Below are 25515 nucleotides of genomic sequence, written 5' to 3'. Positions count from 1 at the left end.
GAGTGACAAAAGGATTTCAAGTTGTGGCAAATCAAAGAATGGTCTGGTTTGGGAAGGACCTTACAGATCTTGTTCCAACCCCCCTGCCAAGGGCAGGGACACCTTCCACTAGACCAGGTTTCTCAGAGTCGTGTTCAACCTGGCCTTGGACACCTCTACATTATCTCTGAGCAACCAGCTCAAGTTGCTTACCACCCTCACAGTAAAGAAGTTCTTCCTAATATCCAGTCTAAACACACCCTCTTTCACCTTAAAGCCATCCCCCTGGGTCCTATCCCTACGTGCTCCTGCAAAAGTCTCTCCCCAGCCTTCCTTTAGCACCTTTTTGGTGCTGGAAGACGCCATAAAATCATTGCAAAGCCTTCTCTTCTCCAGGCTGAGCAGCCCCAACTCTCTGCTGTATCTCTGGGTATCATGAATAGAGAAGATAATTCTTTAAAAAAAGAGGAATTAGACCTTTATAAACTGTGGTCAAGAAGAAAACTCTCCGGCTGTCTTCTCCTTCCTGTAATATAAGGATTTATTGCTGTCACAATGGTAGTTTCACTACCCAGCAGCAGTAGCATGACCAGGCCTTGACATTCAGGTGCATCATAACTACATCAGTTATATTTAAATTAATACACTCAGATCATTTTTAGCTGATTGATAATATTTTATTTCTGATCAATAGTTCTGTTACCTTAACAGAATTTAATGTTTCTTGTTCTTTGCTGCATCTGTCTTAACCCTACCTAGCACTGGGTAAACCCATTAGAATATTACATAATATTGATGTCTGAAAAATGCAGCAATTATCACAACAGTAGCATCCCAAAGCATGACATGCATGCTCTCCTGCCCCTCATTAACCATAACTCAGCAGCTCATCTGACCTCTCCATATGCTGGGCCCTGTCCTTCACCTTCTGCTTCTCATTGTGGAGACTTCGGTTGATTTTCTTTTTAATTAATTTTATCTAAGGCTTTTCAGAGTCTTATCAGTAATTAATTAATAGGGGTGCTCTGCTCAGCTTGTCTGTCACAAGGCAAGCAGACTCCTAGTCTGGCCTGCTCAACCAGTTATATCAGCCTTCATTATTTTAGTGATCAGAGATCTCTTGAAGAAACCACATAGATTCATTAAGCAGATTGTAGCATCCAGTCTGCAGTGCCTGTTGAATGCCAGGGAAACAACTGAAGGTGGTGTTGTCTTGATTAAATGATTATACGTGAGATATTACTTGAATGTTTAAAAAAAAATATTTATTTTCTTTTCAATACTTTAAATTCTCAAATTAATTATGGCTCTATTCTTGAAACCTGATATGTTTAAAACTTTTCACAGGCAAATCTGGTGTTAATTTAGAGGATCCACTACTTATATGAAACATGAACTGAAGCGGAAAATGGGTGTGGTGTGAATTTCTGCAGGGTAATCTGTGTGGATCATGGCATCTCTGAGAGGGGCACAGCAGTGAGACAGCAGCAAGGCAGAGGTAGAAGCAACAACTGTCATATTAAACTGCGCAGAATAGTAATTGAGGAACCATGATGAAGCTGCAGTTGCTTTTGGACTAAGAAAAAATACCTGCACAAAACCTTCTGCAAGAAAGGAAATATCAGTTACTTTATGGTAAAGCACCTGTTGCAAAAAGATCTGAATACAAAACACCTTCTGTTCCATGCCAAATTCAAAATTAGGTAAAGGTTTTTTTTTTTTTTTTTGGATAAAACAGATTTCAATGGATGTGGTAAAGTGGTGAATATAAATGTAACTTATAATGAAAAAAACTTCAGTTCTAACAGAACTGAAATACTCAGCTATCTGTTCAGCTTTTAGAAATAAAATGAAAGGATATTTTAAAAAATGTCACTCTCAAAAAGAGAAAAAAAGAAGCGTCTAAAAAAATCAAACCACAGAAAATACCATTCAGAGTAATTCAGCAGGTACTTAGGGTGTTAACTAGATCATCACACACACGGTTTGGTTTTATCAAACCTGGCATTGTGACCAAAAATAGTTTCAGTGTGATAATAACTTTGTCATCTCCAGGTTTCAGCAAAGCAAATATTTTTAGAAGCATAAGTTCCATTGGCTTTGAGGCAGAAGACAGCCAGTGTTTCTTCACCTCATCCTAACTTGTAACTAAGGCTGAGAGAGCTGCAGCCATGGACATAAAGTAAAATCTTTTACCATCAAGTTGGGCTCACATGGGCAGAAGTTTGTTTCCTGCTCACATCACACCAGAGAGTGGTGGGGAAATTTTAAGTGCTGCAACAATCCCTGGTCTCTCTACTTAATGCAGAAAGCAATTTTATGTCCCTTTACATGATAGCATGTGCTCAGAATCAGCCCAACCTAGCTATATTTTATGAAGATGCTCTTTCCTGCACATCGGTCAGTAATTTTTTCTCCTTGGCTTGCCATTTCTGACTGGTCATTTGTTATGGGTCTTGAGCAAAATTCCTTCTCTGCCTGGAACAGGGGGTGAGGTATATATCTGCAATCTGGCTGGGAAATGATGTAGTGTGAAAATGAACCTATTATAAGGGGTATGCTGAGCCCAGGCTAAAATTATTTATGTGGCTGTGCTCGGTTCTTCCAAGTGCATTTGTTTTCTGACAGGGATGTTCATACTTTTCTAGCTGTGGGTACACAGTGAGAGTTTTCCAGGCAACTTCAGGTTACATGGGTTATTGAGAAATAAGATCTGAAAGCAGCCAGCTTGTTTACTGAACCTGTGAGATGCCCCACAGGCAATGTCAGTTCTTGGTGTGTTTAGGAGTCCAGGGGAGGGCATGGGAGAACCTCTAGGTCGTACAAACTACACTCACAGTGCCTCAGATTTCCAAAATAAGTGTCTTTGATGGATTTCTGGATACCAGCGGCTTACCATGGAGATCAAGGAAAACTAGAAAGAAGCTAATGACGTGTGTCTCAAGTTAACCATGCTCCAAGTCCCCAGGAGTGGTGCTTCCCAGAGTACAAGACACCCCTAAGACTTGTAGTTTGGATCAGGACTAAGCTCTGAAAAGCACCACATCATCTCTCTTAGATCAAGCTTCTAACCTTATCCTCTATAATGGTGCTGTCTGCTCCTCACATTCTTTCTCCTCCATTGTCCATTCAGTAGCAGAACTCACATTTGACAAAGGGAAAGAATCCCATTTGGGATTCACTGGTCACTGCCACAGATCAGTGGCATTTACCCAGGGAGATGTCAAGTGGTGTCATGGAGGTGGAAGAAGTGATTCTTAATTCATTGAGGTTAACTTGGGAAATTAGCTTAATTTGCAATTTATGGCCCTTGACCATCATGTATTGGCCTGTGTAAAAAAATTCTTGCTGCCAGCACGATAATTATAACTCTTCAATAATGTAAAAAGATTTTTTTCTGCTTATTCCAGCGTGCTAGTACATGGCTTTCTTCCCATGCCAAGTGAAATTTAACCCTTTTTAGAGCATTCTTTTTTAGGAATGGCTTTCCTCAAATCCTCTAAGGATATTAACTCGGATTTAATATTGTCATGCTAGGACTTGATCTTACATGCTTAGGATAGACACCTTTGCAACTCTGTACTGCAGATGTGGCTTAACAGCAAGCCTAGACAATTTCTGTAAGCTGAAATGAAACTAGGAGAAGTGCAGGTGCTAACATGGGCTGTTGTTATGAGGGGGGAGTTTAATTTCCAAACTAGATTCTTTGACACTTCGACAGGTCACTTAGTCACAGATGCAGATGAATGTAATTATACCCAGGAAGTGATTGCTGAAGTTCTTTTATTGATATGCATGCAGGAGTGCCATTAAGATGAGTTCCTTTTTTCTTTTCCCTTAAAAAAAATATTCCCTTAGGGATTTATATGCCTTGAGTCAACTTGTCAACCATTATAACAGGGATGCCATGGAATAACTAATGTGGAGGAGGTTTAGTTGAATGCAGGGAGATGAGAATATTCTTGCTTATGAAAATAAGTCAGACAGTGCTCTTCTCTCTCTCCTTCATTCACACCCTGAATGCCACCTTCATGCAGAGTGGAGGTCACACGTGCTGTCCCATTGCTACAAGCAGCAGGCCAAGGTCAGCTGAGGTGCTGATGGGATCTGGCAGTAAATATGTGACAGCTCTTATCCTCAGCTCCTCCTACACCAGACCCACAGGCAGCGTGACTCAGAACAGGCACAGCTAGAGATCTGTGTGTGACTAAGTACAGCAGCTCATCCCTTTGGCTCTGGGGCACTTTGCTGTCGTATCATGGCCAAAATAATGGAAGGCCACACAAGCCTTACTGGAATAGGGCATGGCTGCCTCTTTTAGAAGCATCGCCAGATGTGTAGGAAGAAGAATGCATTAGAAGCATGAGACTGATGACCTGTAGGTCCAGAATGGGTGGGTGGCAGCTCAGAGAAGCCATAAGGAGGCTGGGAAAAGCACAGCTGAAATGCCAGACAGTAAGCTGGGGCTGGGGAAAACACATAGGTGTGAAAAAGGGTTACTACAGCATTGCTCATTGGTGTCCCTCAGCTGAATTCAGCCTCCCTTCATTAACCCTGAAGGAGGTTCTGTGGAACAGCACCATCTGCCTATTCCTTATCCTTCAAAATCACTGCTGAGCTTAAAACACATGGTATTATCAAGGAAGAAAATTATAATAGTGCAGTTTGTTTATGGATGTCTGTAATTGAATTCAGCATTACCAAAGATAATACACTGGAGTAAATGGCCCATCAGCCAAGGACAATGGAATAAAAATCATTCTAATCCAAACTGAAATAGCCTTCATCTCTTCATTGGCTGATATGAAGATGGCTGGTACATCTGCAATGCTATAAGGTGTTAATAATATCTATTTTGTTATCAATGGAAAATGAATTCACATAATTTGGTCTTGAGTCTTATAATGAGGTGATTCCAGGTAAAAATAATAAATAAAAAGAAAATGTTTTCCCTTGTTCTAAGTCAGGGCTCTTTTAGAGTCCTGTAAGAGCAAATCAAGCAGAGTGCTTGGTAGCTCTCATTAATGGTGCTAACCACTTCTTACTAAATCAGAAATTCAATTGGGCTTTTCCAGCAGTTGAGGTTGTTCTCTGCTCCTCTGCTTGTAATTGCTTTTATAAAGAAGAATCAGCATATTGAAATGTGTTCAAGCCCACTTGTCAGCCTGTGAAGCAAAATGCCAAGGCAGTAAATCTTGATTGAAACTCTGACTTGATGCTCAGCCCTGACCTCCTTAATGCTGATGAAAAGATTGATTGGTGTGGCAGGACATGGTGCTCACTCTGCAGCGTGAGCACTGCAGGGTGACCCAGTTACACTCAACCCAAGCCCCACTCTGATGTGACATGGTCAGATAACCTAAGCTCTGGACAGGTTTAATTCTTTGCAAGTTTAGAATTTAAAAAAAAAAAAAAAAAAAAAAAACCCACCCCAACAAATAAAAATACATGAAAATACTTTGCATGAGGATGAGACCATGGTCAGTAATAGCTCACAGAGGATGCTGACAACAGAAGAGAAGCTTGGTTGCATGGTCTGAAGGAAGATGTGGAAGCTAAACGTGTAGTTTTTCACAGAAATTATTTTGGAGCTTTTCCTCATCCTCTGTGCACTGAAGCTAAATGTGACTTTCCCTGCTCCCTGTGCTTGAAGGATGTCCACTGGCACTTTTTTACTCACCTCTGTAGCTTCAATTCATTTATTTCCATTACCCTCTGGCTTCGTTCTTTTCCCTTCTGGAACCCAGGGACTGGAAGGGAGGCAGTCACACGCGTCCTTCATCCTAAAGCTCAGTCCAAGTAAAGATGTCAGAGGGGAATCAGGGGTATGCCAAGGCCATGATATAAAATGTGTTGGCCTCTAGCAGTGCTGTCATTTAATTGGGACTGGAAAAACCCAATATAACACCTCAGGTAAATGGCACCACCTTTTCATGTGCCTCCCCGTTGTCTCTACAGCTTATGTACTTGGCCTATAAAAATTATAAGCTTTGTGGAGATTTTTATGTGAATATTCATGGGTGAACACAACGGTTCTGTACAGTCCTTGCCTGATGTATGATGCTATTTGAAATGACATACAGCAAAGTTATTAATAGAAATGAAAGACAGTATGTCAAAGACTGTTGTGATTCATAATAATGGTGTGATTAATAGCAAAAGTGATAGCAATATCAATGACAGTAGTAGTGGAAAAAGATGAGGAATAAAGAGAAACCTCTCCCAGGATTCAAGTCCTCTCTGCTGTAATGCATAAATAATAGGAAGAGTCACACTGAGTGAAGCCAGTGACTGCTTAGACCTTTATGTTGCTTTTGGCAGTAGTTACTAGCATATATATCTCCACATATATATATATAATAAGACCTTAAGAGAAGAAAAAATTATGCTGTGCTTTTCTTGTAGATGTTCTCAGACCCAGAGACTTGCGGCTTGGGAATTTCCTGAGATAGAGATGGCATCTGTGTTTAATAATTCTTTAAAGATTTTTTTCCCTCCAAATGTGAAGCAGTGTAACATTTTGGTGTGATCCATAGCCTGCAGAAAGGAGCTCCAAAGTTTAACTCAGAGTTATGTGATGAAGTTCTGGCTGCTCTGAACTCACTGCCTGGAAATTTCATGACTCCCTCTAATTCTTGCATTAGGAGAGGCAGAAACCAAGCATTCCTTATTTTGCTCTCTGGGTTTTTTGAAAGAATTTCCTTCACTCTGGCAATTCCAGAGCATCCATTTTTGAACACTAACTGATGTTGACAAGTAATCACTAGGGGAATTATACTTAGAATAATATATATTTGCCATATCAACAAAGTAAGGCTCCTTCCTTCAAATGTTCAGTCTCAGAATCAGTGAATTATAACTAGGTCATGGTAACAAAAGTAAAAACAAATAAATAGATCAATAGATCAATAGCAATAAATCCTCCTACACTATCACCTTCCCCTCCTCTGCAGCACATCTAATGTTCCACAGCTGCTATTTTCTTTTGCTCTCTGAAATGAAATTGATACATTCTGCTGTAATGTGGTACATTTGTTGCTCTGGGTATTTTTGTCTATTAGGCTTTTGGTGATTTGATAAAATTAAAAAATTAAAAACCAAAAAAAGTGCTTTTAAGACCAGCTTGTATTAAAGGATAGGTCCATTAAGCAAATCAGCACTGCAGTCTTGGTGATGCAGAAGGTACTGATCATTCCTTTTTGGAAACGATAAGGACGACTTTAGAGGGGATTCAGAAAAGTAAAAGATTAAGCATAAGAAAAGACTCCTACATGAAGAACTGTGAGAAGAATGTGATAGTTTAGAAAAGAAATTAATAAAAGCAGCCAATATAAAAGATCAAATACTGAAACATGGTGGTGTGTTGACCCTGGCTGGACAGCAGTGCCCACCAAAGCTGGTGTATGACTCCCCTCCTCAGCTGGATGGGAAACAAAAGATGTAATGAAAGGCTCATGGGATCACACACCAATGACTCTCATGGGCAAAACAGAGTCAATTCATGGCTGTCACATGGGAGACATGGAGCAGGAGATCTGATCTGGCCATCCAATCTACCATTTCAGGCTTGTTTCTATTGCAATGCCTGGGTTTCCAGTACAGAAAAGCTCTCAAATATGTTTAATAATGAGCCTGTGAGAAGTCTATGCAAATGAAGAAAATATTAAAGGATTAGCTTCATTTTTAGTGTATCTAAATCTAGTCCACTTCAGAATTGACAAATTTGTATTAAGCAAGCACTGATATAGGTCTCCAGCTTTAAGTACATGTTTATAATCCATTGAAGTGGATTGAGATCAATAGGTTTGAGGAATGTGCTTAAAATGAAGAGTATACTTGAGAGCTTGTAGAGTCAAGGCCCTGGTAAAGAGCTCATCAAAGGTTTTCCTAGATGCAAAGTTGCGCTGATATAAATTTGAAAGTGATTTGGAATTGATTGGATTAGACTCGTCTGAAAGTTTGTCGAATGCATTTGAGAACAGGGAAAGTATGAAGGTTGAGAGTCAAATATTATTAAATCTAGTCAGTTAAAGGCACTGCCACTCTCTCATCTCTCTTTGCTCCCATCCTGAAGACCACTGCCCCCAGGACAGTACAGCAAACAGCCAGGGAGTCAGAGCATCTTCATCTGCTTCCACTGTTTGAATCAGTGCGTTAAGGATGGTAAATAAATGGAAATGAACCACTCAGTCTTGAATGTCTTCATGCAAAAGTGTTGACACTTTTGCATCTAATCAATTTAGCAGGACTAGAAGTCTGCAATGACCCAAACCTCCCAAAGTTTCACCTGCAAGGCTGTTCTGGGGATGGGAAGTCACTCTTTAAATATTCTTTATTGAATAAATGGTTGTCAGCCAAACTGCAAAAATTGTGTGTATGCTCACAGCTCATGGCAAGCACAGTGTAAATCATGTTAAATTCACAGTTCATTGGAGAGCCATGTCTTTGAAGCATGCTCCCAGAGTTTAATAAAAAACTCATAAAGCCTTTAACTCCCAGTTTTGCCTGCACACAGAGTATTAGCATACTTTATCATAGTTCTGAATAGGCACTGTGCTTGTAAGACATGGTGGATGTCAAGAGAGACCTCAGAAATTAGGATATGGTTCCACAAATCCACACCTGGGATGTTTGTGACTTCAGTGGCTTTCCATTCTTTTTCATATGTTAGTATCTATCATTCACTGAATTTCAGTCCTTATTCCCATTCTCATGCATTTTGTTCTCTTGAAACTTTTTTGTAAATGAAAATAGTACCTTAGAAACCTCTCTGTGTTCATTTCCCCCCTCTGTAGCTCCTGGCAACACAGTCTAGTTCAAATTGAGTTATTTTTATTAAGCCTTTGATTCTGGGGGAAAATAAGAACTTTTTTTTCCCAATATTACCAGTATGAGATCCTCACATGTTTGAGTTCAATTCATTTCCCAGGAAAATCTTACACAGATGGTCAATAGTTCATGCAAGGAGGCAGCAGACCATGTAAACGAGCCTCTGGATTCAAGCATTATTATTACCAGAGTAGCTTAGTATAAGCCAAACCCTCTGAGAAATTGCTCATTGCTATTGCTAGCATTCAAGCCCAATCTAATTTAGGATTTTGACAAAATCTAGAATAAACTGGATTGCTGGAAATACTATTTTTGCTGAAGTTTATACATGTATGTGTATGTGTGTTTGTATATATATATATATAGCTGTAAAAGACAATCAAAATTAGTCTGATCTGAGTATATTTTAGTAATTTTCTAAGTATTTTTTATGTCTCAGCTATTTTCTGTAAGTTTTAAAGTAGGGTGGATTTTATTACTCCTAAAATATATGCATGCTATAAAGTGCAAGCAATAGGAGATAAATATGTAGTATGTAGACTCTAGGAGGAAAGACCAGACACAAGTAATAGACCCCCAGTTAATCATAAGGCAACTGCCCTTTCAGAAGATGGATTATTTTATTTTTATTTTTGGCTCTGCCCACTTTTGATCCAGGATTTGAGCACAAGTTTCACTACTGGATTTTAAATCTCTCGGAGTGTTGTGCAGTGCTCTTTAGTCCAGCACTGACAGCTTCACAGCTCTGCAGTCTCATTTCTCTAAAAACTTTCCTCTAGTGAGATCTCCCTGGAGTCCTAAGGAACAACAGCACTGCTCTTACCTTATACCAGCATCTGGCAGTCAAAGCTTCTTATTCATCATGATTTAGTTTGTTGCCTCTACAGAGAAATGCAGCCACACTCCCTGCACAAGCCACTGAGGTTCAGAGTGGGAAGAAGACCATCAAACTTTGTTAAAAGAGAAGGCAGAAAAATGCAATGGTGTTGGAAACCAACTTCATTCATTCTTAAGTGGGTTTTGGTAATGGTCTTTGATGAGATAAGGAGTCAGCTGGGTGAGTCAGTGGAAATCACCTCAAGGCACATGCTACTGCTCAGGCCTCTCAGAGAAGGTGCAGGGATGAAGGGCTAATCCTGACTCTTGGGGCAGAATCACTCAGTGAGGCAGAAAGTGGGGAGAAAAGTGTGGCTCCAGTGCAGAGCACTTCAGCTCTCTTTTCCACTCTCCAGCTTGAGTTATCAAGGGAACAAAATAAGCCAAACTAATATCACTCTCAGAGAGAAATGGGGTTTTCTGCTCTGCTGTCTACTTAAAATTCTCTGTGTTACTGACGAACTTGAGGTGCCCTGCTGTTTTACCTTTTTCTTTTATTGAGTTGTGATGTGAAGTAATGGGAAAAATGCACAACTGCAAACACTCTTGGGCTCTCTAATGGTTTAGAAGACACACTAGAAACTGTGGAGCTCCTCAAAAATCGTGTTGCACACTCTCTGAGGAGAGACCAACCACCAGACTGCACAAATGCATCTCTTAACAGACCTCAGCGTATGCACTGACCACTGCAAGAGCATTGGAGGCAAGCTGCGAGCAGATCTGACACATTCCCAGCAAACCAGAAATGGTCCTTCTGTGTATGCTGTGATATCAAACCAATTTCAGAGGTTTACAAATATAATCTCTCTTCCAAGAGATTCAGAAATGCAAGCGGCTATTTATAAAACAAGAATCCATGATAGGAGATTAACCCCAAAGACCTCAATTCTTGCTCTGGGAAGCTCTGATCCACAGATTTCTGGATCTGGAGAGCTGTTTCTTGGGGATATAAATTCTGCTTGCCCTGTCACTTATGCATCTGCTGTGGGATGGAGCTAGGCACAGAACACCAAACTAAAAAGTCTTTTTTTTGATCCATCATGATTTTCTTAGAAACTAGCACTGATTAAAGCAGGAGAGCTGTCTCTGTTCCTGGTGATCCACAGCTAGCATTGAGTAAATACTAAGCAGCCCCAGGTGAGAGGAAGTGTTGATATGGATTAGATGTCCTACAGCTAAGGAATGGGTTGGAAGGTTTGTATTTCTTGTGCAAACAAAGGACAACCTTTGTCCTAAACCACTCTTTGTGTCTGCTGTGACATTTTGGCTCTGTGTTATTTGTGTGTGTCATGGTTCTGAAAGGTGATGGGCTATAGGGATTGGGTAGGAAGAGGAGAAGTTGCATCTTTACCTTTTCAATGATGATCAAATCAATAGTTATTTCTGTGCCTGAAATCACAGTTGTCTCATTAAAATTTGAGTTATGGCTTGCATGTTCTGCTTCTTCCGTTCCTTCCCTGGTTTTAGGGCAATATTCTCAAACTGTGTGCAGGAGGTTACTCCTTTCATTCAGGCAAAATATGCAATTTCCTCCCCCCCCCCCTCCATTTTCCCCCTGCAATGTCTCCTTAAACACATAAGGATTTACATCTGTTAAAAATCTGTGTTTGGCAAGAAAAGAGAGAGCACTAACATTTAGAAAAGTGGGAGGATGAATCTTCACTGGAGATACACAGTCGATAAAGAGACTTGCAGTGACCTGAACGTAGGTAAAGTTAATCTATGTGAGAATAGAGAGAAAAGAATGAAAGTAAAATAAGTTAGAGGAAAAAGCAGCAATAAAAAGACGAGCTGCAACCATTAGTTGGGGTGGTCCCAGTTACTAAAGATCCTGGGCAATCCTTTCCTTGTGTCCTGTGCCAGGATATGGAAGCACAGGACAGAGTCATCCTGTGCACTTGTCTTGCAGCAAACGGAATAGGTCTGTTTTCCTGAACAGGGAAACTGAGTTGTGAATCAGGAAAATGGGCTCCACCGGGACATGAGCTAGAACATGTCCAGGGGTAGAAGAAAGATCTCATGAGCCTGGGGCTCTGTTCAGTTGCTGACTGTTATGATGCCATTTCTCTCTCTGACCATAACACTTTGGATGGAGACCCTGATTCCTTGTTTTATGTCATTACAGAAGCTCTGCATACAGATTGGCAAGGTAAGAGGCAGGGTTATAAAATAATCCAACTATTTATGTCCTTCATTACCCATCAGCCTTTGTAATTCTTGGCTTTATGTATTCCAGGCTGGCACACTTCTTACTGTGGACCATAAAAGATAATTTGGATGAACTGCAAAGTAGATGCAAGAATATTATACTTCTTTAATTTTTACATTTTTCGTGTCCAAGATGTCAGGAAGTGGTGGAAGAAATTTCTTAACATGTGGTATGGGGATGCTCATGCGGATTCTTCTTCCTCTGCAGAGGTGGCAAGGTATCAATGGTTAGGGATACATAGGAATGTCATACTCAATTAATTTTGTGAAATTACACTCTGAGGTTGTGTTTAGAAAATGAATTAATATTGGTGAAAAGCACTGATATCCTTGGATAAAGGGTAACAGAAAAGAACACATTGTTATTATTAAATTGTTGTAGAAATCCTCTCTTTTGCTTAGACTGAATTATTGCAGTGAGTTTCCTTGGTGATGTGACGTAGAATTTACTGGAGTGTTTGTGTTGTATAATTGAAAATGACACTACCTTTATTAAACTGTCTGTGGGACCCTTAACTCTTCTCTGTGCTGCAAACCAGCTTTGCCAGTGATTTTTATCAAGGGTCTTGAGCCAGTAAAGGGGAGGCTGTTCAGACAACCACAACAGAACACCTGAATTATGAGAAGGCTGAGGGAAAAAACACATGCCTAACTTGAGGCAAGTGAAATAATAGTAGATGGATAATGAATGAGGTGGAAGGCTCAATTAATCACTCTTTAAATTGTTGCCCACTGATAACAAAGAGAAGACTGCAATTGTTTGTCATCTCATCCTTTTCTCTCTCAAACTAAGAAAGTTATGTTCAGGATGTAGAGACATCCTCCTCAGTCACTGGTTTGGAGCCGGGTTTGTTGTCATTACCAACACTGGGTGTCACAAATGGCTGCTCATTTACCTGAATAAAGAGAGTTAATGCTTCTAGTTCAGTTTTTCTTACATAGATGTCTGCATAACAAATTTCATCTCAATCAACCCTAATTGCTGCTTCTAGCAGCAGCCTCCCAAGAGGGTGTTTAGGGAGTGAGCAGGCTGTGGAGGTTAGATCTGGTCAGATCACACACCCAGGGATCAGTGACGGGGCTTGCCTTTCAAAAACTTGCATTAAACATGAGTACTGGAGACTAATACTGTGGTTTGAATTTTCATCACGCCAGAGATGTTAGTGTGCTCAGAATAAAGGTGTCCAGCTTGTAAACTGTTAGTGCAAATCATTAAGCTCTCTTTTCAGCAGTGCTCTCTGTTCCTGTGCAGCAGGGTGGCAATGTGCTTCACAGCTGAACTCCATCCTGCAGCAGCACTGATTTTATCACCCAGGGTGTAGTAGGACCCTTACATTTGAAGTGACTGCAATGCAGCAGTTTTTCTCTTTGGTAGTGGGGTTTACTGGTGCTGCACCACTGGTACCCTGTGGAGTTTGTCAAAGGACTGAAAACCTAACTGTGTTCTCCAAGCATGCACTGATCTCAAAAAGAAATTACATCTTCATAAGAATATAATCACTCCCTTGTCAAATTAAATTGATTAAATTTTCTCCTCTTAAATTAAGTTTGATTTTTGTAATGACTGCTTAGTCCTACCGATGTTGGTGTAAAGGCAATATAGATACACTTTGATTGAATATGGATCCTCTCCTGAATACACCAACTTGATTATATATCTCAGTGAATCCTAACTAGGAAGCTCTTGTTTCCTTGAATCAAAATGGTTGCTTCATTGCCACATCATTAATAAAAAATCCAGGAGCCTGATTAATAGCTCGGCTTCAGGCTTCTTTCACCAAGACAAGAGAAACTCTGCAGAGGAATCAACAGGAACATTAAATATTGATATCTGTATGGCTCTGATGATTTGTAGGTTCTCATTCTGGGATGGGATAGAATAATAGATAATGGAAAGAATGAAAAATTATTGTACAGTAAAAACATATATTTAATTAAAGAAATTTAAATTATTCCCTCATAAGAATCAGGAAATTGTGTAGCTATCAATCAGAGAGTATCTGATCTTGGATATTGGAAGTCTTAATTGTTTGATTAAGCAAGAAGCAAATTTTTTCTGGATGTTCTTTCTGTGAGGTCTTAAAATGTGGCAGTTTTTTATTTTATATTTCTCCATAAACTTCCCTTTGACACCCTGAAAATTAACAGCTTACTAGAATGCTAGAACTTTACACAGGTGCAGAGCAGGCCAAATGAAGCAATTCATTGAACCCCACATCTATAAACCCAACTGCATTTACTGTCAGTCTCTCTGTTGTGGGTGAGTCCTTCTGCCTTTGAGCTTCAGTTCATGAAGTTACTGAGGTGTCAGATTCAAACTGGCACAATCCACACCAGTGCAGATGAGGGCGGAGTGTGAGGCAGAATATGATATTTTGTTAGTGATTTGTTTATTATTTGCATCTTCCCAGCCTCTCAGGGAATGCAAGCCTTGTGGAATGGACAGAAGAGCAGCTGGATGAGTTGAGGTCAAGGGAGAAATCAAGACACCTTAGATCAAGTTCTACAAATGTTTTGTCACTGAAATGTGATATATCTGCACAATTAGGCCCTGTATTGGTTTATTGGTCAATCCAAGGAATTAAATTATTTTATTTCCATAGCTGAAAGACTCGGAATGGGACAAATCTAAGTTAAATTGCTCACCACTGGGCCTGTTCCCTTTGTGTCACCCAAGAGAGAAATATGTGAAAGCACAATAGGAAAAACAACTGAGTAATTAAATAACTAGGGAGGGGCAAGGGGGCAGTGGTCCTGTTAAACTCTCTTGGATTATTTGGATTTTTACCCTGCAATCAGTGCTTGGGAAGATTACAAATGCCAAGAACTGCACACAGCCTGTGTATCTACTCCATCTAATTGCAAGCCATGTACAGTTTGAGAGTGGAGGTATAGCTGCTAATCCCTTCTGACTTCCAGATGAATTGAAATGTTCAATTGATACATAACAGGTCACAGGTTCCTCTCATTCACTGGGAAAAGTGAGTGCTTTCTGCAAACAAACCTGCTGCACTGTTGAGCCAGGACAGATTTGTTATTCCTTTTCTTCCATCGAGTTGTGGCGAATTGTTTCAGAGCCCAGTGAACTCCATCCAAAGCCTGTCTTTAGTTTCCAAGGTCCAGGATCATTATGGGAATTATCCATGGTTGCAACCCAGGTGGCAGCTAAATGTCTTCTAGGAGCTGGATGAAAAATATGTCAAGACTCATTGAAAATCTTTTGGTTTAATTTGGGTTAACCCTCAGTGTCAATTACACTTTCAGGTCAGGCTCTGTCTCCTGTTAGCTCATGAAATTGGCTTTGTGACACCAGTGTTGCAGGAGACATTACATCAGTTCAATGTGCCTGGATTGCACTGACTTGCTCCTTCACAGCTGCATATTTGGGCATAATCCTGGAGTGTCCATTAAACATTTCTCTCCTCCTGCAAATGGCTCCAAAGCAATTCACCACGTTCTATCACTTACCATCTATGGATGCGCACAGCCTGCTTACCATTACTTGGAACTAATGATTTCATATCCAAGTGCACAGTGTATTTAAACTGTGAACATGTCTAAGAAGCTCTATTCCTTTTTGATGCCTTATGCCCACAGGAAAGAATGAAAGGAAACATATGTGCATTTTTGAGAAGGAGCAAAAAAAAGGATTGCTCTCAGGAGACTTTCTCTTCAGATGCTGTGATGAGTAATGCTCCTGTCAATTATTGGGTTTTTCAGAAACAAGCTAAAAAAAATGCCTAATTTTAGCTTAATTTGCTTTCTTGGATTGATGTCATTCCTACTCCTGCGAAAATAGGTATTCCCTGTGGAAATGAACAGCTCTCAGCTGGACGAGAAATCAATGCCAATCAAGATCACAGACATGATTAAGGACTTCCCATCCTGTGCCTTCAACTTGAAATTTTATTAAGAATTGTGGAGAGACATATTGAAGCAGTTGTGAAGTTTTCCCCCACAATATTAGCTTTGGAACATTTTGTATAAGTCACAAAGTACTAAAATAATTAATTTTCTTCCTTTTAGCTGTGGTTTCTTAGCATAGTACGAGGGACTATAATGACTTGATGGATTGATATCCATAATTAAGCATTTGTTCTTGGGAAAGGGAGAGTGTAGCATGCTTGTTGAGTGTTTGTTCCTTTAAAATTTGTGTTAATTACTTGATAGTCATATGACTCTTTTTTTTTTAGTAAAATCCCTCTCACAGGATGAGAAGTCAGTGCAAGATGTAAAAAAATTGACCGCAATGCAGATTTATGCCTGTAATTTAAACCAACAAAAATATACATCTCTAAAGCACGTTCATTAGCTAGGACCATTTACTGTCCTATGAAAATTACATGCCTGTTCCGTCCACCTATTTTATGTCCCTGTTTTAGAAGGAAATTTTGATGCCAGGTTAGAGATGTTGTATGCATAATTTTTATATGGTTTTATAGAGCTTCAGTGATGTGTGAATCCTACCTTGGTGTGTTTAAGAAACCCATGTCTCCTGTCTAAAGGGCTGCAAGGGTTAGGAGTTAGCTACTCTGCTTTGGAGAATTTTATGTCTTTTTGTCCTGAATTCCACTGCTTGACCCAATACTGTTGGATGGACTTTGCAGTGATTCACCACAGAAGCATCCGCATTATTATTGTGGAGCAACTTGCTTAGGTCAGGTATTTAACAGACAGTGGTCACAGGACACGGGGCTATTCCATGTAACAGGACGGAATGCTACAAGTCTGCAGAGATTCATGCATGGGTATTATTTGCTTCTTTAGTTGATTTGAATTGCTGTTTTAATGAAAAGGCTCTGCTCCTGCTGCTGTACCTGGGTACAGCACAATGTCTTTCTGTGGGAGTAGGTGAAGCTGCAAAACTTACAACAGACAGCTAATTTCCTTTCACAGCTGATGGGGCTTATGCCCTTAAACCGCCACAGAGTTAAAGCAGATTCTCTTCTGTCAGTAAGGAGCTCTAGAGTCAAGCAAAAACATTGCATTAAAGGTACTTGCTGTTTCTAGTAGCTAAAAAATATCTCGTGGGCAGACGTAATATGGATAACTCAAAAAAAAAAGCTGAAAAATAGGAAATTCTCCACAGAAATACTCTAAGATTTTTTGCAAACATGTCTTTACATCTCTGTTTTCTGAACCCTTGATAAAACTCAGTCACAGTGCAAACAGAAAAATGTTGGTGAGATTTAAGAAAAAAAAGAAATTGAAGAAAATAATTTACCTAGAGGGAAGGTTAGAGAAAATGAAAAATAGGAAGGGAAAAAACAACCAAACAACTCGCTAAGCTAATTTCACCCTCTGATGTGTTTGGTATTCACATTATCCAGTGCAATCTGGTACGCAGGCTAAGGACATAATTCTACATTGTACACTTATTTAAAATTAATGAGACTGCCAGTTTACATTCCTCTGACAATACTTTATGTGCTTAATTTTATGGGTTGATCCTGTGTACTTTTTGGGTTTTTTAGTCCAAGTATCCTTGTGATCATAAAAGGAGGAAAAGAAACCTAAGTGTCAAGGTTTCTTCTTACCCCTTCTTACCTTGTGTCCCCTGCACTTTTACTCTCTCTTTACATAATTTCCAAAGTCTGTTTTCTTTCAGCTAATGCAGCAGGGCAATGGCTGGCCAAGAGATGTGAGAGCTAAGGCGTGGATCTTCCTGTGTAGGCTAAAAGGTTTTTTTAACCTGTGCACAGAAAAGTTGTTTCGACAAGTTAAATGTTGAGGTAAATAAAATCGAGAAGGTGGTTTCAGCCCTTGCCTGTATTGCTGATCTCTGAACAGCCACCATTTCTGCACTTATTGCAGAACCCCCAAGAGAGCCCTGCATTGTCAAAAAGAATAAATTGCTTCCTCACTTGTAGAAGTGGCCCCTGAAGTTCAGCATTAAGGAGTGAATGGGGAGGCATCACAGGAGAGATTTTGCTGCCTCTGTCTATAATAAGGTTAAAAGGTAACCTCATCACATTCTTTAACTATCTCCAGTGGGGATATCTAGTTTAAAGTGCAGGGATGGGAAAGTGCTCATTAATTTTAGACAAAATCATAACAAGAAACAGTAGCTGGAAATAGAAACTACATGAATTAAAAATGAAAATAAGATTTTTTTCATCCTTGAATTTTGGATTCATTTATTTTCTTAACAGCAGAGGTAATTAACAACATTGGCCAACTGCTCGGAGGAAGAAGGTCTTCCATTGCCTGCAGTGTTTAAATTGCAAGGAGATTTCTTTCTAATTTCTTTCTTTTTAACCACTCCACAAGTTACTGAGCTGAGTAGAGGAGTTCCTAGGTGAAGTGTTGCCATTAATAATATCAAGACTTTGAGGCTGCAGGATCACCCTGGTTTTTTGACTTCCAGACTTTCCTTGCATGGTCCTCTCCCTGTAAATCTACTATCTATTTCAGGGGCTTTATCCCTTTTCCACAGGCTCCTATCTCTGGCCTCAGTGCAAGGAAAATCTAAGTTATCTCCTTCAAACAAATCAACTATCTTTACTCCATAGTTTCTGCCAGTGAAGGTTCTGATGTGTAGAGCCTGGAGCTCTCTAGGGCAGGCAAAAGGAGATGAGGTAGAACAAGGGATCTATTTAGCACCCATATCAGGAATAAACACTCATTTTCATAATGAATTTGCCTGTGTTTGTCATCACTGCAGCCTTTCATTAGGAGGATGACAGCTGAGATTCCTGCATCTGCCATTTCCATGGTACCCCCTGCAGTAGGTTGCTCAAGGAGCACTCTCTCACTTTAATCACTGCTGTGAAGGATTGGGCTGTGGGTGGAACTGGGGCTGTTTGTGGTGAGACAAGGAAGGGGAGAGAATTAAAAGCAAGTTTTCTGTGCTAATGCTTGTCAGCTTAGCACTAATATATGTGTTCCTGAACTCTTGACTCACTTCTATATTGATTTGTTTGTATATGTGGAAGTTCGTGACGAAGGAATATCGTCCACCCTTCCTCCTGAAATATGGCTGCCTGCGTGGAGAGCGTGACCGGTATTTAGCACCAACCTGACAACATGCATTCCAGAAACAGAGAAGGGAAAAAGGACAGCTTTACCTGAACTAGAGGGGAAACTAAGGAAGTAAAAATTCCTGCACCATTTGGGAGCCCATCTAAACTGCATATCAGTGTGGTTCCTTCACGTGGCCCAGCAGTTTTATACCTCTCTAGCTTGCAGAAGTAGCAATCTGGGCTTTTTAGCCACACACTTCAAGATTTTGATATTCTTAATTTACAAGGAAGAATTCCTTCGTAAAGATGATGAGAGAGCTCACTAGACAAGGCTGTATTGGCAACCAGCTTGCCTGCCAGCGCTGTCCCTTGGCAGCAATGTGAAGGGACACAGAAGTGCAGCTGTTTTCCATTTTGGGGATGAGATTTATCTGATGAGTCTTCTATCATCTGTTTTGTAGCACAAGGTGTTAAGAGTTGAAGAAAGTGTTGGTTAAATGTAGATAGAAGCCTCTAGCAGTGGCTTGCACACAGTGTGGCTTTACTCAAGACAAAGAAGCACTGAAGCTCTGCTTTGCACACTTCAAGTTTTCCTGCCTTTGCTGGCATAAGTACCAGGGGAGATCTCACATACGTTTGAGTCAGAGAAATGATTATCTGTTTATCTTGCTTTCCTTTCAGAGCAGCACAATGAAACCGGCAGAAACTCTCTCCCCTCCCGCTCCTCCTCTCTTCCTACCAGATAAGCCTTGTTTTAGGAAAATTAGAATGTGTTGTGGATAAAGGAAGGTGACCCTAGGTCTTGGATCTGTTTCCTTCATTAGCAGTGAATCGGCACGTAGTGATTGCTGCTGCTGGTGTCAATGCTGGAACGTTTAACCAGGCAGAAGAGTTTACAGATGCCAGAAGAGAAAGCCAGTGATGCGTATAATATATCCATGGAATCATAATCAGCTCAGACAAGGGCTGGTTATTGCTTAGTTCAATATTGTTGTTTAATAGCAACTCTAAATATACTCTGCTGGGTTAAATATTGTACCATTAACTCTGGAGATAATGATCTTCCCAGACTGAATGAGAGAAAATCATATTATTATGTGTTATGTTTCTTTGAGCTCCCCGTATGTGAGCAGGGTAATTGAGGGGACTGGCAATTCTGTAAGCCATTTTGAGAGTCAGATCCTCCCATTGTACCTCCCTGCCCTTTCCTAGAGAGGGCAGAAGAACTTACTCTATGAATACAAAACATTAGATGAACCTGCTTTTTGCATGTTTGTAAAGCACACATCAAACCATCGTCTCAGCCTGTGGATATTATCAATCTCATAATTATAAGATATCCATTCCACAGCAGTAGCTTCAAAGGTAACAATTCACTCAGGCCTTTCCCTCACCCTTTCTAATAAGTAACTGAAGGAAAAAAAATTAGTTTTCTTCGTGTTGATCTTTTTCTCTCCTGGCTCTCTGTGCTAGAAGAAAAATGAAAAAGGACTCAGCAAAGAAAGGAACCCTGTTTCTGAAAGAACAGTAATGTCCCTGGAAAATGTCCCACCCTTAAACCCAGCTGAATAGTTCAATGAGAGCATAGATCACATAGACAGTTGGAGTGGAAGTTTTTATGATATTTTAAGAATACATCTTTAGCTGGCCAAACAAAGGTGAGATCTGGAGGATGAAAGGAATGCCTGCAGTTTACCTTGGCTTGCAGTGTCCTATTCACTTTACTTATATTGTGCTTCTGGTATCAGTGTCCCTCCTTTTCTATTTCTCATGTTCTCAGCTGCTATTTTGTCCAGTTCTGTATTTAAATGTTTCATTTAAAGGACTCAAAGTTATTGAGGAGAGGAAACACCACATTTCTATGTGTAAATATATACATCTATACATGTGCATGTGTGTACGTATACACACGTATAAAGTTCTAGTACCAAAGCCAAATTTTGGGTAGACTTTTCTGTTCCCTTCTGAGATTACTCTTTCACTTTAAATTCAAAACCTTTAGAGAACAGGTTGGCATTGTCTAAATTTACAAAGTCTAGCAAAGGCTGGCATCAGCAATCAGGAGGCACTTGCACATCAGTTCTATTATATCTCTTCAAATGACCATTTTAATTTGCATGACAGACACTTAAGCTGTACAGAAACTCCACACAGGCATATTACAAGAGCACTGTGCTGGTAAGTTATATGAACATTTTACAACATTCTGTTTTAAACCCTAGAGCTTTATGAATCTCTTCACATCAGCTGTTTGGTGCTTTCCTGGGTAAAAATGGTAAATCAAGAACTATCCAGCAAGGACTATAAACAGTTGTTTAAAGCTTAATTTATACTAATCTATCTGCAGAATTACCTCTTCAAGTCTTGCTTACTGGGGACATTCAGCACTTGCACTTATTCTCAGGTTTGGTTTCTTTTCACCCTTTGAAGGTCATCTTCGAGGCAGGTTATCTTTTAGGCCTCTTCCTCTGTGGAGATGTGGATTTATTTTTATTGCTTTTAGAAACAGGTTAGATGTCTCTGATTTCCTTACTGGTATCTTTTTAATTTCATCATGGGAGCCTTGCCACTGGATTCACTGCGGTTTTGAGTTCTAATTTTATTTTCTAGGTAAAACAAAGGACAAATCTGAAATGTTTTCTACTTGAAGTTCCAGGATACTTTCTATTCACAAGCCTGTTGCTACCGGTGAAACTACTTGAAAAATAATTTCTGCAAAGTTCTATTGAACATATGCAGATGTAGCTGTTTGGTATGGAAATCCTCACATGATCATAAGCCATGGAATAATTCATGATACAATAGCAGAGACATACCAGAAGTGTAGGCTTATTTTATCTGAACGAGAAGAGATTCTACCTGTCCAAAATAAGCTTCTCCTTTGCTACCTTTGCAATGACTTATGCATTTCTATTGAGCTCCCAGTGTTCCTGTAATATATTTTTTCCATATTGTACTTTTTGACTTGTCTTAATTCCCAGATTGAAGAATATACATTGGTTTGGGATTTCTGTTTATTCTATTGGATAAATATTCCATTGAATATAAATATGCTTTTTTTCCCTATGGAAACTCTAATAGAACATAAAATAATGAAAATAAAGCATGGGCAAAAATCTATACTATTCTTTGATTACAATGTTTTTTAAGAAAAAATTTAAAGTACTCAGATCATTGGAGATTATATTAATTTGCACTAATTCAAGACTTTGTTATTTTTGTGTCTTCTCTGTTTTTATTTTTTTTCATTAGCAAATCTATCATATTCTCCCAAAAGTAGAAAGAGATAAAAATTCCACATGGCGCTGTATTCCATTGCAGAAATCAGGGAGATATACTCCAAGCCACTCCAATTCTCATTAAGAAAAAAAGCAAACCAAGTGAGCAACCCACAAAAAAAAAGAAAAAAAATCGAAACAAAAAAAAAAAAACAACCAAACCCACCTCACTCTTTATTGAATTACTATAATGTAGTGTAAATACAAGATCATAATATGAAGAGGCATCAACCATCCTCATAATGGATAAAATAGAAATTATGAGAAATTACTGAAATTGGTGTGGACTAGATATTCCTTTTTATGAATGGCATAGCCATTGACACTGAAAGAAATGTCTGGCTACCTGAACTGATCCACATTGTGTATAGAGGCTTGGAACATATTTGGAAGAAAAAAAACAAACAAATAAAGGCCTGGATTTAAATAGCAACTGGGAAAACACACAACCTACATTTGCTAAAATTTGGTTTGTACTACACAAACGTACTTTTTTAATATAAACATGCCTCTATACAAACAAAAAGCAGATATAATTTCTCTTCTTCATTAAAGCATTTGGTGTAGGACTACATGAGGACTTATGTGTTAAAAAGAAGAAAGTGTTGAAAAATGAAAGAACTGGATAAAAGAGAATATTAAATGGAGAAGGTTTGGACTGGAAATAGGCTCCTAGCCAAGTTACCTAAAGACTGGTTTTACACTCAGCTTTTTGTAATATTTTCATTAGGTGCTTTGGTGCTGTAGGAATTTGCTGATGGTACAAAATTTAGAGATGGTAATAGAGAGAAGCATTGGGATATTGTTCAAATGAACCCAGTGACCTCCAGGGAGGTAACAGAAATGGAATGAAATTCAAGATGACAAACAGCAAGTTTTTACATTGTGGGACTAATCATAAGATTTTTCTCATTTGTGTGGGAACCCTACAGAGGAGATGAAAGAGGAGGAAAAGCAAACGGGTTAGTTGGGCATAGGATGACTCAGCCCTCACCTTGCAGAATTTCAGACAACACAAACAGGATCCTTGAGCCTATCAAGATAAATAATTTCCAACGAAGATAGAAAATACTGAATTCTATGGCCGAAGATAGTTACATAAAGCAAACTACTGCAGCTTACAAAGTATGGTGAGATGTTTTTTGCAATCCCGTGCAGAACCTGGTGACTCCTTGAGGAGAAAGTACAGGGGCTTAAACAGCTTCAGGTATGGTCTACCAGGAGGATAAGACAGGGCAAACCGACAGAGACTGGTTTGGCAGCCACAGCGAAGGCTGAAGAAGGAGGTCAGGGAAACTCATTAATGCAGAGAATTTTAGTATTCAGATCAATTAAAAAAATTGGAAGACATGACCAAACTAATGAGACTGGTGTATCTACTAAAAATTACATACAACCCTGGCAAACTGGAATGATTTCACTGCTTTTCAAATGCAACGTGATTCCCAAAGCCTGGCAGGGAGTCCGGTCATGAAGGATTTTGTATTTTTTCTTCTCCTGAAAAATTGTGTGTGTCCTTTCTGTTGTTCCTTAGTGAACAGCTTGGTGGTCTAATTCATGAAACAAATATGCGGACAGAGATCAAGTGCAAAAATCTATTTTGAAAGCTGGGGAGTATCTCACTGACTATCATGCACCATGTGATAGCTAAATTAGGATGAAACACAGCTGAAAATATTTCAGGAAGGATAATTCTCTGATGAAATGAACAGATGTTCCCACTGTAGGTAACTCTCTTTCCAATAACTTGGTCTTTCAGAGAGCAGTAAATCCTTGGCGAGAGTCAATGAAATGAAAACGCTGTGCACAAGCAGTGTATGCCTTAGTAGTTCAGTGAATCAAGCCTTAAAGCTACCACAAAAGACCCCATAATGTAAGGAATATGCCACTGTTATGATTGCTTGCTTTATTCTTGGGAAGCTTGTCTTCCCTAGAAATCTGTTACAATTTCCTCATATCTGGCTACATATGGACACAGATATAAACAAAGCATTTTTCTTCCACCAGGTGAAATTCCTTTTTAACTTGGGAAAGACAAGTTAGCAGGTATGACAACTAACTGTGGACAAGGAATTCTGATGATGGTGTCTTCCTTATTGCAGAGTTTTTTTCTAATGGGCCTAGAAGATTTCTCATGATTAATTTGAGACAGTGACTAACTCCCACAAGTGGCTTCCAATACATCTGCCTGTTTTTCTAGGTGAGGGTGCAAAGAATTTTTCTTCTTCCTGTTGCCTTTCTTCTGTATGGATTTATATTTGATATCTACAATGCTAAATTCACTTGGGAAACTTGTAGAGTTACTCAAATCACACCCCAACTTACAAATGGGGAGCTTTGCTCTGGCAGAGCCAGGTACACAGTGTCTGCTCCTCTATGTACTGCAGCATGCAGTGGCACACAGAGCCAGAGGGTTTGACCACCTACAAATTAGGTTGGTGTTTTTTTTTTTTTCTGCAAGGTGTGAGGGGAAAGTGCCTGCCAGTGTTTGCACAAATGTTCAGAGAGGGTTGATGTCAGCCTGTCAGGACACGTGGAGCAGAGCAGGAGGGCAAAGGTGATGCCTTGTGGAATGACTCCCAAACAAAACAACGGGGCATCCTGACCAGCTGGCCAAGTGCTGCAAATCCTGAAGTCAACCTGGTGATTTTGGTTCAGAAAAGGGGCTGATGAATGATGGATTTGAATCTGGACCTTCCCTTTGTTCCCAATTCATCTTCCACTGAAGCTAAAGAATGATAATGAGCAACCAGGCAAAAGCCCCCTCCAGCTGTCTGGGGATTGTGTCACCAAGTCAGATGGCAGTAATTTAACTTTTCCCTCTCATAAGGCCAGTGTATACTGGCACAAATTTATTGTTTCTTCATTACTAAGGGTTTACTAGATGTTTTGTTGTTCTTGGGGGGAAAGGCAATATTTCTTGCTTCCTAAATGTGACCTTTTATTTCTGATTATCTTTCAGCTATCTATATTTTACTTGAATAAGATAAATCTATGGAACATTACAAGACAAAGTCTCAGTGGATGATTAAAAAGGATTGTCCAGCATGGTGAGGAATACTTAGCTGTGTTATTACCTAAACCTTCACATAGAATACATCCCCAGAGCTGTGATACAGCACCATATGGCTGTAGAATATCACCAAATTCAGCTGGAGGGAGGGATGGTTAGAAAGCAATGAATTTTTAGGAAAACATATACCAAATCCTTAATTATACAATTAGTGATGCTTGCTTAGAGATAATGACACTTATACCCACATTAGTTCTCATCACAGGCACTGCATTCAGGGAGCCAGGGCTGTGAGAACACAGACCCCAGGATAACATGGAGCATGTACCAAGACCAGTTTGTTTGCAAGTGATGTGAGCACTTCTTGTTT

The sequence above is a fragment of the Camarhynchus parvulus genome, chromosome 6 (genome assembly GCF_901933205.1).
Source record: "Camarhynchus parvulus chromosome 6, STF_HiC, whole genome shotgun sequence".
Lineage (NCBI taxonomy): Eukaryota > Metazoa > Chordata > Aves > Passeriformes > Thraupidae > Camarhynchus > Camarhynchus parvulus.
This window is presented reverse-complemented; position numbering follows the sequence as displayed.